This window comes from Hyla sarda, chromosome 12 (genome assembly GCF_029499605.1).
Source record: "Hyla sarda isolate aHylSar1 chromosome 12, aHylSar1.hap1, whole genome shotgun sequence".
NCBI classification, from domain to species: domain Eukaryota; kingdom Metazoa; phylum Chordata; class Amphibia; order Anura; family Hylidae; genus Hyla; species Hyla sarda.
In genome coordinates, this window is record NC_079200.1 from 11,285,375 (window position 1) to 11,299,672 (window position 14,298).

The following is a 14,298-nucleotide window of genomic DNA, read 5'->3' on the forward strand; positions in this document are numbered from 1 at the left end:
TTCTCTTCTGACTAAACAAGAGACTCTAATTCCAAGAAATATTAGTATTTATAAATAAATATATAAATAAATTAAATAAATGACATTGATCCCACCAACCAGCCCGGACACTTTATAAAACCGTTCTACCGGTTACGGTGTCTCGATACTATGTACGCATTGATTTTGTAGGCACCTTTTCTACGTTGCATAAGGTGGCTCATAGCTAGAATACAATGTTTGGGTGTCCAGAACGTTCAGTTTAAAGCAGTGGTCTCAAACTGTGGCCCTGCAGATGTTGCAAAACTTCAACTCCCAGCATGTCTGGACAGCTAAAAGCCTTTCTGCCTTCTCCAGAGGATCCATACTGTCCCTCAAAAGTAAATCAAGGCTTCCCTTACAACTCATCCCCTTGTGCAGTGGTCTCCAGATGTTGCAAAACTTCAACTACCAGCACCTGTCTGGTTTCTCCAGTGGATCCATACTGTCCCTCAAAAGGTAAATCAAGGCTTCCTTCACATCTCATCCCTTTGTACAGTGGACTCAAACTGTGGCCCTTCAGATGTCGTAAAACTTAAACTCCCAGCATGCCTGGATAGCCAAAAGCCTGTCTGCCTTCTCCAGAGGATCCACACTGTCCCTGAAAGGTAAATCAAGGCTGCCGTATCATCTCATCCCTTTGTGTAGTGGACTCAAACTGTGGCCCTGCAGATGTTGCAAAACTTCAACTCCCAGCATGCCCGGACAGCCAACGGCTGTCCGGGCATGCTGGAAATTGAAGTTTTGCAACATCTGGAGGGCCATAGTTTTAGACCACTGCTTTAAAGGGTACCTTTAAAGGAGTACTCTGGTGGAAAACATTTTTATTTTTTTTAAATCAACTCGTGCCAGAAAGTTAAACAGATTTGTAAATTACTTCTATTAAAAATTTTTAATCCTTCCAGTACTTTTTAGCAGCTGTATGCTACAAAGGAAATTCTTTTCTTTTTGAATTTCTTTTTTTGTCTTGTCCACAGTGCTCTCTGCTGACACCAGGAACTGTCCAGAGCAGGAGAAAATCCCCATAGCAAACCTATGCTGCTCTGGACAGTTCCTGACACAGACAGAGGTGTCAGCAGAGAGCACTGTGGACAAGACAAAAAAAGAAATTCAAAAAGAAAAGAATTTCCTCTGTAGCATACAGCTGTTAAAAAGTACTGGAAGGGTTTTTAACTAGAAGGAATTTACAAATCTGTTTAAACTTGTTGGCACCAGATGATTTAAAAAAATGTGTTTCCCACTGGAGTACCCCTTTAAAGACTTGCTCCCTAATGTCTTTCTTGCTTCTGCATTTATCTGGTCCATAAACAGAGAGTATCCAGCATCACCACATTTTTCTGAACAATTTTCTAATCATCAGGACCTCCGTTCGCCCTATGCAAAATTATACCAAGCATAGGACAGTGACCCCCCCCCGACCTACGATGGCCCCGACATACAATCATTTCAACATACGATCACTCTCAGAGGCAGCATCAACATACGATGCTTTTGTATGTCGGGGCCATCGCATAAACGGCTATCCTGCAGCGCAGACTGCTTCAGCTGCCCCCGGATAGCCGTTTACGGTGCCCCATGTGGTCCGCTGACGATCACTTACCTGTCCTCGGGGCTCCGGCGCGTCCTCTTCGGGATCCTCTGCATCGTCGTCGCTCTCCATCGTCGTCATCACGTCGCTGCGCACGCCGTCCCGTTATCCAATAGGAGCGGCGTGCGTAGCGACGTGATGGCGGCGACGGAGAGCGAGGATGCCGGGGAGGGATAGGCCTTACCGGAGCGTCGGGGACACCCCGGGGACGCGGCGACAGTGATGGACGGCGACATCCAGGGCAGCGGTGACGAGCGGTGGCGGTCCGTAGCGGCGGGGACAGGTGAGTATAACCTACAATACCAGTGGTCTTCAACCTGCGGACCTCCAGATGTTGCAAAACTACAACTCCCAGCATGCCCGGACAGCCAACGGCGTTAGTAGCGACGTGATGGCGGCGACGGAGAGCGCGGATGCCGGGGAAGCAGAGGCCTTGCCGGAGGGTCGGGGACGCGGCAACAGCGATGGACGGCGACATCCCGGGCAGCGGTGACGAGCGGTTAAGGTCCGGAGCGGCGGGGACAGGTGAGTACAACTTCCTCTACCAGTGGTCTTCAACCTGCGGACCTCCAGATGTTTCAAAACTACAACACCCAGCGTGCCCGGACAGCCAACTGTCCTATACTTTACATTGCACGGATCCCTCAACATACGATGGTTTCAACAAACGATGGTCCATTTGGAACGGATCACCATCATATGTTGAGGGACCACTGTATCTAATTGATCAGCAGCAAGTGACAAGTGTTGATGCCTAATCCCGGCCAAGGTCACACAAGGGTGACATTGAGCAAGTAGCCGTCTATAGCGCAGTCTGCACCTCCAGGATGTGCGGAGGCCTTTTTTGTGTGTTCTCTCTCTACGCCAGATTAATAAATGATAAGCTCAGCTCTTGAGCCCCTCGAGTTCATTTTCTTGTTTAATGGAACACATTCATTCCCCATGCTGAATGCTAAGTAGCCAAATTTTTCTTATTTGCCGAGATCACTTGGCTGCAAAGAGATCTTGGTTTCACACAACAAACGAGGCAGCGGATTCAGCAGAAACCTCCCAGCGAGGGCAGGAAGAAGTGTTACGTGCTGACAGCGGGAAGAAGCTGCCATCGCCTGCCTTGGAAAGACTGCTGAAAACAAGTTTATCCTGCATTACAAATGAGATAAACTACTAGCCTAATTCCTAACAGTGCCACTGAACGAAAAAGAGCCGGCATTTACAGAACGCGCCATTTCCACGCACGTCTCCAAAGAGGGGTTCAACCTAAACTTGACAAGAGTGTCTTACGCCGAAAAACTAGACTAATGGTGCAAAATTAGTCATAACCATACCTAATGATAAGGCAAAGAGCCCATAACTACGTACGCATGTCCGATAATTTAATGATTATCTCGGGAAGGCTGCAATGTCAACACAGGAAATAATATGCATAGAATAGTTAAGAATAGGAAACGTCGTCTATGTAACGTCTTAAGTATATAGGCTTAAGATTGAGAGAAACAATATCCTGGCTGCTGCTTTGAAGTCATTTGAAGATTTCAGCAACTGCTCCAACACAGTCCACAGTCTCACTGCTCTTACAGTAAAGAACCCCCGTCTGTGCTGGTGTAGAAACCTTTTTTCCTCTAGACTTAGAGGATGCCCCCTTGTTATATATACAGTCCTGGGTATAAATAGATCATGGGAGAGATGTCTGTACTGTCCCCTGATATATTTATACGTAGTTATTAGGTCTCCCCTAAGCCTTCTTTTTTCTAAACTAAATAACCTTAATTCTGATAATCTTTCTGGGTACTGTAGTCCTCCCATTCCCCGTATTACTCTGGTTGCCCTTTGAACCTTTGCACACATCTCACACAACAATATGCACCCTCAAAAACTGCTGTTCAAGGATTGCATACATTGTGCAAGATGCACACTGGACTGCCTTTATCAACATGGAGGCCATACTAGATTTGGGGATTGCAAAAATTTACATTAAAAAAAATTATGAAATATATATATATATATATATATATATATATATATATATATATTTAAAGTCCCTTAATTTTAAGTCCCTCTCACTTTTATACTTACACTTACTTGTATACTTCGCACTCATGTATACAGACACACAATCGCTATCTCAGACAATCGCTTAGTATACTTTCTTTTATAGTTACCAGACACCACCTCTCTCTTCCACTGCCTGGAAGTGAATGCAAAATGAAGAGTAAAAGATTAAATGAGTGGTCTGGTTAAAAAAAAAAAAAAAAGTTTATTTTAGGGAATTTTGTTAAGAGAGCAGAGTCAGGGCCTTCATCTATTATCCGTAGCAGGGAGCAGCTACAAAGAGTCTCTGACATTTTATAAGTGATTGCTAGCTTGTCTTCTGATGGACTTCCTTGTCAGGCCGGAGGCGCTGCTGGCCAGTCAATGTGCAGGTGGTGTTCGGTTTGATGACCAGAAACTCAAATCCCTGATGTCATCACCAGAGCAAGTTCTGCAGTAAAAGTAGGAACACAATTCAATAATTTTATGGATTACAGCAACCAGAACATAAACGCTGACATGTTTTGGACCCTACAGGATCCTTACTCTTGGCATGCCATGATTAAGGATCTTGTAGGGTCCAAAACACGTCAGTGTTTATGTTCTGGTTGCTGGGCTGGAGGCACTACTGGCAAGTCCTTGCACAGGGGCAGGTGGTAGAGACGAGAGCTTTCGACTTGCTTGATTTGAAGACCAGAAACTCAAATCCTTTGATGTCATCACCAGAGCAGCAGCAGGGGTCCCATCCTCCCCCAGTGTTGACAGCGACTAAGTGCTTCTGATTGACAGCACTCAATGGATTACCATACATAATGTCATTATCCACCCAGTTGTCACTTCTGAACTAACTTGTCACCCAGCACATGTCCACCTTGAATCTTTCCCTGAAAAGGACTATGGGAAGAGAGTGACTGTCTACAGCTACCCAATTAACTCTTCAAATGCTAAAGATGTGTTCAGCTCGATGACTCAATGAAGTGGAGACTCTCTTATGGCCTCTCAATCAGCAGGACACCGCTGTCTGCGCTCTATGATCTTCCCCTTCGCTGCCGCTTATTACGGTAACATCAGATAGTGTTTTCTTATCTCGGCCGGAGTGATATGGGAAAACAAAAGAACAAAAATGTGCATCTATTCATCTCGATTCCCCGCAGAGAACACAACCTTCTCCATTTGATGAAACATGTCTTGTTTAAATTATAACTACAAGTTGCAGCAGCGATGAAAGAAAATCGGCAATACGCAACGGGCCTTCCTTCCCCAACCCGCTACATGCTGCATAATGATGTTCAGGGCAGAATCTCATTGCCAGCCCCTCACCGCTCGCTTTAATGAAACACACAAGTGTTGATTGCTCAGCATCATTACCCGGAGCCGCAATGTTCTCATGGAAATGCTTCTTCCTCCTAAGCTGACATACTGTTACAGGCAAGAAGAAACCCAGCCTCAAAATATAGCACTACTGCCATTTGCTGCAGCACAAATCCAAGGGAGAAAAAAAACAAGGGAAAAAGCAACCACATTAAATACATATCCTCTAAAACTGAAGTACTATATATAGTAGAGACAATTTGGGGTCCTTGGTGTATATTTTATATTAGGATGTGAGAACTTCCAGCTATGCTTCTGATTAGAGCTGCAAGTAAAGAATATTGTCATAATTGATAAGTTGGCTTATCATTTCTTCGAATATTCAATTAATCAGATATAAGAAAAGAAAAAAGAAAAAACACGAAAAAAAAAAAACACGGGATTAGGGGACCAGGGAAGCGTTAACGGGAGGAAGTGGACTGCATCGTGAAGAGTTAATGGGAGAAATAGAGGGGACAGCACCTGAAGGGTTAACAGGGGGTAAGAGAGAGAGAGGACAGCACCTGAAGGGTTAACAGTGGGTAAGAGAGAGGGGACAGCACCTGAAGGGTTAACAGGGGCAAAGAGAGGGGACAGCACCTGAAGGGTTAACAGGGGCAAAGAGAGGGGACAGCACCTGAAGGGTTAACAGGGGGTAAGAGAGAGAGGACAGCACCTGAAGGGTTAACAGTGGGTAAGAGAGAGGGGACAGCACCTGAAGGGTTAACAGGGGCAAAGAGAGGGGACAGCACCTGAAGGGTTAAGAGGGCATAAAAAGAGGGGATAACATCTGAAGGGTTAATGGTAGGGAAAGAGAGGGGACAGCACCTGAAGGGTTAACAGGGGCAAAGAGAGGGGACAGCACCTGAAGGGTTAAGAGGGCATAAAAAGAGGGGATAACATCTGAAGGGTTAATGGTAGGGAAAGAGAGGGGACAGCACCTGAAGGGTTAACAGAGGTAAAGAGAGGGGACAGCACCTGAAGAGTTAACAGGAGGGTAAAAAAGGGGACAGTGCCGATGGGTTAAAAGGGGAGAAAAAGAGGGGACAGTACCTGAAGGGTTAACAGGGGAGAAATAGAGGGGATAGCATCTGAAGGGTTAACAGTAGGGAAAGAGAGGGGACAGCACATGAAGCGTTAACAGGGGATATGTAGAGGTGACAGTACCTGAAGGGTTAACAAGAGGGAAAGAGAGCGGACCGCACCTGAAGGGTTAACAGGAGGGTAAAAGAGGGGACAGTCCCCGAAGGGTTAACAGGGGAGAAAAAGAGGGGACAGCACCTGAAGGGTTAACCTATGAGCCAAGGCCTGTGGGGAGGATGGAGGAAGGAGCTTCTGGCAGGCGTCAGGACTGGGGAGGCAGACACAACCCCCCCCCCTCCTTTGGATAGGGGATAAGATGTTTTTGGCCAGAATACCCCTTAAATCAAGAGGGGTTAGGAAGACATTGGCCCAGATTTATCAAACCGTGTGAGAGAAAAAAAAATCGTGATTTTCCCACAGCAGCCAATCACAGCTCAGCTTTCACTTCTCCAGAGCTCGTTTTTCCTTCCTCTGGATTCCTCTTGGACTTTTTCCAACCTTATCAACTATTTAACCATGTATTAAAGGGGTATTCCAACTAAAAGCGCAAGTCTCAAGTAATTTTATTTATTTATTTAAATCAACTGGTGCCAGAAAGTTAAACAGATTTGTAAATGACTTCTATTAAAAAATATTTACCCTTCCAGTACTTTTTAGCAGCTGTATGCTACAGAGGAAATTCTTTACTTTTTGAATTTCTTTTTTGTCTTGTCCACAGTGCTCTCTGCTGACATCTGATGCCCATATCAGGAACTGTCCAGATCAGGAGAAAATCCCCATAGCAAACCTATGCTGCTCTGGACAGTTCCTGACACAGACAGAGGTGTCAGCAGAGAGCACTGTGGATAAGAGAAAAAAAGAAATTCAAAAAGGAAAGAATTTCCTCTGTAGCATACAGCTGCTAAAAAGTACTGGAAGGGTAAAGATTTTTTTTTATAGAAGTAATTTACAAATTTTCTATATATTTTTAGTTTTATCTATCTATCTATCTATCTATCTATTTTCCATATTTCCCTACAATTCTATACATTTTTATGTACCATATACTCATTTTTGTTCCTCATATTTCCTATATGTAATAGATTATTAAAATATTCAATAAAATTTAGTTCAACACCTCCCATTAACATCACACAAATTTTTTTTCTTCTTTCTTTTCGAGTTGCTTTCACCTTCTTTTTTCCTTTTTATGTTTTCACCTGCTCTTTCTGTCATCCACTCCGGATTTTCCCTATTTTTTGGATCCAATCTATCACTCCATTTCACGTTTTTACACTCTCTAACACATCATTAGTAGGAGGCTATATAAACTGCATTTTTACACTATTCTGACACCTATCGCTACTGAAGAAAAGGCCCGAGGCCTTGAAACACGTCTAGAAGAATATACTCCAGTTTATATACGTTCTTGTATCTATACATATTTTTTGATTTTTAATTCATGTTTTAATCCAAGTTATATATTTTTTATTTGCATTTATTCTATTATTTTATGCTCCTGTACCTGATCTTTTACTTCCATATTTTCATATATACTTATTAATAAATAATCATTATTTTATTAGATCCTACCTCATTTTTCTCTTTCTTTTCATTCATTACCCTAGAGGACTGGTTTATAATTGATTTATATCAATTATTCGTGCATTTATTCCCATTTACAAATCTGTTTAACTTTCTGGAGACAGTTGATATATATAAAAAAAAAAAATCCTGGAATAACCCTTTAAAGGGGTACTCCGCCCCCAGACATCTTATCCCCTATCCAAAGGATAGGGGATAAGATGTCAGATGGCCGGGGTCCCGCTGCTGGGGACCCCGGGGATCGCTGCTGCGGCACCGCGCTATCATTACTGCGCAGAGCGAGATCGCTCTGCACGTAATGACGGGCAATACAGGGGCCGGAGCATCGTTACATCACGGCTCCGCCCCTCGTGACATCACGGCCCGCGCCCGTCAATACAAGTCTATGGGATGGGGCGTTGCAGTCATCACGCCCGCTGCCATAGACTTGCATTAAGGGGACGGGCCGTGATGTCACGAGGGGCGGAGCCATGACGTCACGCTGCTCCGGCCCCTGTATCGCCCGTCATTACGCACAGAGCAAACTCGCTCTGTGCAGTAATGATGGCGGGGTGCCGCAGGGGCGATCCCCGGGGTCCCCAGCAGCGGGACCGCGGCGATCTAACATCTTATCCCCTATCCTTTGGATAGTGGATAAGATGTCTAGGGGCGGAGTACCCCTTTAAGCTCCAGTATGTGGAGATGCAGGCCACGCCCAGCATGGCCTGCATCTCCACATACTGGAGCTTAAAGGGGTATTCCAGGAAAAAAAGTTTTTTTTATATCAACTGGCTCCAAAAAGTTAAACAGATTTGTAAATTACTTCTATTAAAACATCTTAGTCCTTCCAATAATTATCAGCTGCTAAGGTTAAGTTGTTCTTTTCTGTCTGACAACAGTGCTCTCTGCTGACACATCTGCTTGTCTCGGGAACTGCACAGAGTAGAAGAGGTTTGCTATGGGGATTTGCTTCCAATCTGGACAGTTCCCGAGACAGGTGTCATCAGAGAGCACTTAGACAGAAAAGAACAACTCAACTTCAGCAGCTCATAAGTACTGAAAGGATTAAGATTTTTTTAATAGAAGTAATTTACAAATCTGCTTAAAGGGGTATTCCAGGCAAAAACTTTTTTTTTTTATATATATCAACTGGCTCCGGAAAGTTAAACAGATTTGTAAATTACTTCTATTAAAAAAATCTTAATCCTTCCAATAGTTATTAGCTTCTGAAGTTGAGTTGTTGTTTTCTGTCTAACTGCTTTCTGATGACTCACATCCCGGGAGCTGTCCAGCTCCTATGGGGATATTTTCCCATCATGCACAGCTCCCGGGACGTGACATCATCATTGAGCAGTTAGACAGAAAACTTCAGAAGCTAATAACTATTGGAAGGATTAAAATTTTTTAATAGAAGTAATTTACAAATCTGTTTATCTTTCCGGAGCCAGTTGATATATATAAAAAAAGTTGTTGCCTGGAATACCCCTTTAACTTTCTGGCACCGGTTGATATAAAAAAAAAAAAAAAAAAAAAAAAAAAAAAAGTTTTTCATGGGAGTACCCCTTTGAAAAGAGGAAAGAGGCCAATACAAAGCAAGAGGAGCTCTAAGTTCGGTTTAGATGGTGACCCCCTCCTTTTTGTATGCCCATGCTGGTGAGCCAACTGGGTCCACATGACCTCACTCCAGCCACTGAATACGTGTTACAGTCACATACAGTAAGGTCACCGGGCCAGGGACCGTTCTTTCCTGCCAAAAATATCAGTACAATATGAATCTATTAGACGTTTAAAAGAAAATAAAAAAGACTCCACAAGTGATTAATAGATGTTTAAATATGTGAAATGCTTACGGAAATATTTATTCACAGGGTTTGGTCCCCACAGAGATTAAGAAGACGACAAAACCCGATGATACGAGCCGAGCGCTGACTCTGGATCCGGTGCCCAAATTCCACTGTAATTAATTCTAGTCAGCTATGCCGCCCCTCTGTCTGACGCGTCGTATTTGTTCGTGTATATCGGGCATCTTTGCGGCTGCATGACTTGCCGTATCGCACCCTTTGTTTGCTGTAATCTCCTAAAGCTCGGCATCCACAGTTGGCCGTACATATAAATAAAAGTACACAAACATACGATCGCCCACGTACGCAAACTGCCATAGCGTCTACACGGCGGCTTAGTCTGACTCGCGCGGGCTCGTGGCTCCAGTGGATTTTCCCCGCACCGAGGCGCTGTAGGAATCTGTGGAGTGGTCTCCAGGGTGTCTGTTGTGAACAATGTCCATTCACAGCCTGTTATTACAGCTACTGTGGAATTACCGACGGGGCTGGAATCAGCAGCTGCCGCGTCCAAGGCTCCCAGAAATGTCGCAGCAGAAGACAGAAGAAATCTCAGCCCGCTGTTCGTTTAATGACATCCTGTGCCACAAATGGCCGCTATCAGGTAATCTGTCACCATACGGGTTGGTGACACCCTTTTTAGAAGTGTATAATTTGGTGACACACTCCTCTCCGTACCGCCAATTGTACATATAGCGTTGCCCGTACTATGACGCACAACGTGATTCCAGTATCAGCATTACAAATGTGGCTGCAACCCCCCCCCCCCCCCCCCCGTGTAATTTAATTCCACCCCCTCCCCCCTTAATCACCCCCTTCATTCCCTGTTCCACTTCATCACTGCCTGTATCATTAAATTACCCCCCTTGATCACCCCTTACGTCACTTCATTCTCCCCCTTTATCCCCAACCTGTGCCACTTCACCCCCTGATTCCCCATGTCACTTTATTCTACCCCTTTAACCCCCTGTACCACTTCATTTCCCCCCCCCCTTTGTTCCCTGTGTCACTTCATTCCCCCCTTAAGCTCCTTTGTGCCACATTATACCCCCATGTCACTTCATTCTCCCGTCACTTCATTCTCCCCCTTGTCCCTTTGTTCTCCCCCTTGTTCCCCGTATCCCTTCATTCACCCCCTTGTCTCTTCATTCTCCCCCTTGTTCCCCCGTATCCCTTCATTCTCCCCCTTGTTCCCCGTATCCCTTCATTCACCCCCTTGTCTCTTCGTTCTCCCCCTTGTTCCCCCGTATCCCTTCATTCTCCCCCATCTCTTCGTTCTCCCCCTTGTTCCCCCGTATCCCTTCATTCTCCCCCTTGTTCCCCCGTATCCCTTCATTCTCCACCGTCTCTTCGTTCTCCCCCTTGTTGCCCGTATACCTTCATTCACCCCCTTGTTCCCCCCTACCTTCATTCACCCCCTTGTCTCTTCGTTTTCCCCCTTGTTCCCCCGTATCCCTTCATTCACCTCCTTGTTTCTACTGCTATGTTTACCACAGAACAAAAGATAATGGCACATGTTGCGGCCCTCTCATTCTATTTAACAGAACCAAATGGAACCCCATTTGTGACAGAACCCAATGGGACCTCATTTGTGATGGAAACCAATGGAACCCCACTGTTGACAGCACCCAATGGAACCCCACTGACAGCACCCAATGGAACCTCATTCATGACGGAACTCAATGGAACCCCATTAGAAGTCAGGTGGGGAGGCATCGTAGTGATAGCGGTTCAGTGGCAGAGATTGCTGGGACAAGCCACACGTCATCTGGTGCCAAGAAACTTTATGGGATAGATTTATAATTAAAGGTAATTTCTTCTGCATCATAAACCTTTGAGACTATTAAACCTAATTAAGAATAATCAATTAAGAAACTTACACTAATTCTACACTCAAAATGTACATTTTCACCGCAATCCCCTTTCACTCTCCATTACCGTTTTACCGCCGTCCTTTGCCGTATCCGTCGCATCCATTCTACTTTTATGAAGTTATTTTGAAGGAAATATTTTTTTAAGGGGGTAACAGTAGGAGATGAGGTTGTTCAATCTTCCTTCAAATTAAATTCTCTCTGAACTTGTTTCAAGCTCTACAAACTCTTTACGAATCGTCGAGAAGGTGTCGGCAGCTTTGATATGAATGTGTTAAATGGAAAAAAAAATGGAACGGGAGGAGGAAAAAGGGATTTGGGGAAACGGAAGTAATTGAGGCCGTGTACATAAAACTAATGAGCCATTAGTAGATCTGCTGATACATAGAACAAGGCTTATGTGGCGGGTTATTAGGAAGGATATTAAGCCTCTGCATACTGCTCTCCACTGTCCCCTGCGCCCTGCAGTGCCCGCTCTTTAAGTACAGACATCTGTCTGGAACATAGGGACATTGTAGGAGCTGTGTATGGCTCCATTGTGTGAACTGCCCAGGACATTCTGCTTCTTTGGACAAATTCCAGGCACTTCCTATCAGCTGCAGAGGATAAACATGGAGTTATGTGGGTCAGCAATGGCCACAAACTAGTCACAGGATGCTGCCCAGTCTAGAAAATGCATCAAGGTCATTCAACCCTGTGGCTGGCACGGTGGATGTGTAATATGGATACATTTCGTCTATTTTGGAAATCTGTCAATGATAGCATAGGAACGAGCTATCCATTTGGATGTAGACCTGGTGAAGACAAGAGGATGAATATACCCTGAAGGACCTTATTGATTCTGTAGGTCTCCATACACCAGCTGGGTCTCTTCAATGAAACAATCACCTCCTCCATCAATTGAAACTGGACCACAAGCTGGAATAGGCCAGGAGAAGGTCCTTTTAGGGATATGTATAGTACATGGTTGGCAGGCAATATTAGCGGGTCAATGGGGTGCAGAACTAGCTTTGACCTTCCCAGGATCCTAATAATGGCTCCCTGTACTTATATGCCCCCCAGGTCTCAAAAATAGAGCAGGGTTGGAAGACCCACTCGTAGAGAAGGGTAGGAAGACCCACCAGTAGAAAAAGGATAGGAAGACCCACCTGTAGAGCAGGATAGGAAGACCCACCAGGAGAGCAGGATACGTAAAACCACCAGGAGAGCAGGATACGTAAAACCACCAGGAGAGCAGGATATGGAGAACCATCAGGAGAGCAGGATATGGAGAACCATCAGGAGAGCAGGATATGGAGAACCACCAGGAGAGCAGGATATGGAGAACCACCAGGAGAGCATGATACGTAGAACCACCAGGAGAGCAGGATACGTAGAACCACCAGGAGAGCAGGATATGGAGAACAACCAGGAGAGCATGATACGTAGAACCACCAGGAGAGCAGGATACGGAGAACCACCAGGAGAGCAGGATACGGAGAACCACCAGGAGAGCAGGATACGGAGAACCACCAGGAGAGCAGGATACGGAGAACCACCAGGAGAGCAGGATATGGAGAACCACCAGGAGAGAAGGATACGGAGAACCACCAGGAGAGCAGGATAGGAAGACCCACCAGGAGAGTAGGATAGGAAGACCCACCAGTAATCACACACAAGCCCGTATCAAGTCAAAGAAAAGTGAGAGCAACTAGTCACAAGGATGCTGTCCAGTCTAGAAAATGCATCAAGGTCATTCAGCTTGGTGGATGTGTAATTTGGATAAATTTCGCCTAGAAAGCTTTAAATTATAGCACAGGAACAAGCCATCCATTTGGATGTAGACCTGGTGATGTACAGAGGATGAAAATACTCTGAAGGACCTTATTGATTTTGAAGATTATATATATATATATATATATATATATTGATTTGTAGGTAGATATGTAGGCCTCCATACACCAGCTGGGTCTCCTCAATGATAAACTGTACATCCACCTCCTCAATCAATTGAAACTTGACCACAAGCTGGAATAGGCCACAAGTCCTTTTAGTGATTTGTACGAGATGCTCCCAGGTCTTAACAGTAGAGCAGGATAGGAAGGTGAAATCTGCATTGGAGCCCACATCTAAGGCTTTGCTCACAACATTAGCATCTGTAGTCTAACTAGATCACTGCAAGGAACTGATGACAGAGAGTGCTATCCCATCTTAATAGTGGCTTCCTGTGCTCAGAAGCCCCCAGGACTTAACTGCAGAGCAGAATAGGAAGTTGAAATCTACATTGGAACCAGGGCCGGCTCTGCCTTTAGGCAACATAGGCAGCCGCCTAGAGCGCCCTCTTGATGGGGGCGCTGCTCTGCTTACTGTAATAAAGTTGGCCAGCATCCAAAGCACCTGCCCATCCAAAGCTCCTGCCCATCCAGCAGAACCCCGCCACACTACCCACACCCTACCTGAACTATAATAATCAGCATTTTTCAGCCTGCTGGAGGAGCGCAGCGCCACCTCTGGGGTAGACAGGGCGATCACTAAAGGTCAAGTCTATCCAACATCCTGACATCGCGCATGCCTCCATACAGTGGGGGGAGCCAATGGGCGGGATCAAGGGGTGGCAAAATTAGCTTTCGCCTAGGGTGGCAAAAATTCTTGCACCAGACCTGAACCCACATCTAAGGCTTTGCTCATACCATTAGCATCTGTAGTTCTGCAGAACTTGACAGAAAAAAATAAATAAAATGCAGCATGCAGTGATAATCATACACTAACTATATCACTGCCTTAAAGGAGATGTCGGGTGTGGACTTTTCCTATTCCATCCTGCCCGGGCTGCAAAAAAAGAGAGGACAAACTTTCACTTACCTTCCTACGTCCCCCCGGAGTTCTGCAACAGCTGATTGGTCGGCCGGGCTGTTTACTTACTACTTTCCTTTGCCCGGTACGTCACACGGCACTTCAGCCTATCACTGGTCGCAGTGAT

The 14,298-nt window shown here is 45.2% G+C and overlaps 1 protein-coding gene across 1 annotated transcript in view; it reads right to left on the minus strand.

Moving 5' to 3' along the window:
- RND2 (Rho family GTPase 2) overlaps nt 1-14,298 on the minus strand; it is a 108,294-nt gene that overhangs the window by 7,980 nt on the left and 86,016 nt on the right. The gene's annotated exons all lie outside the window — the stretch shown is intronic.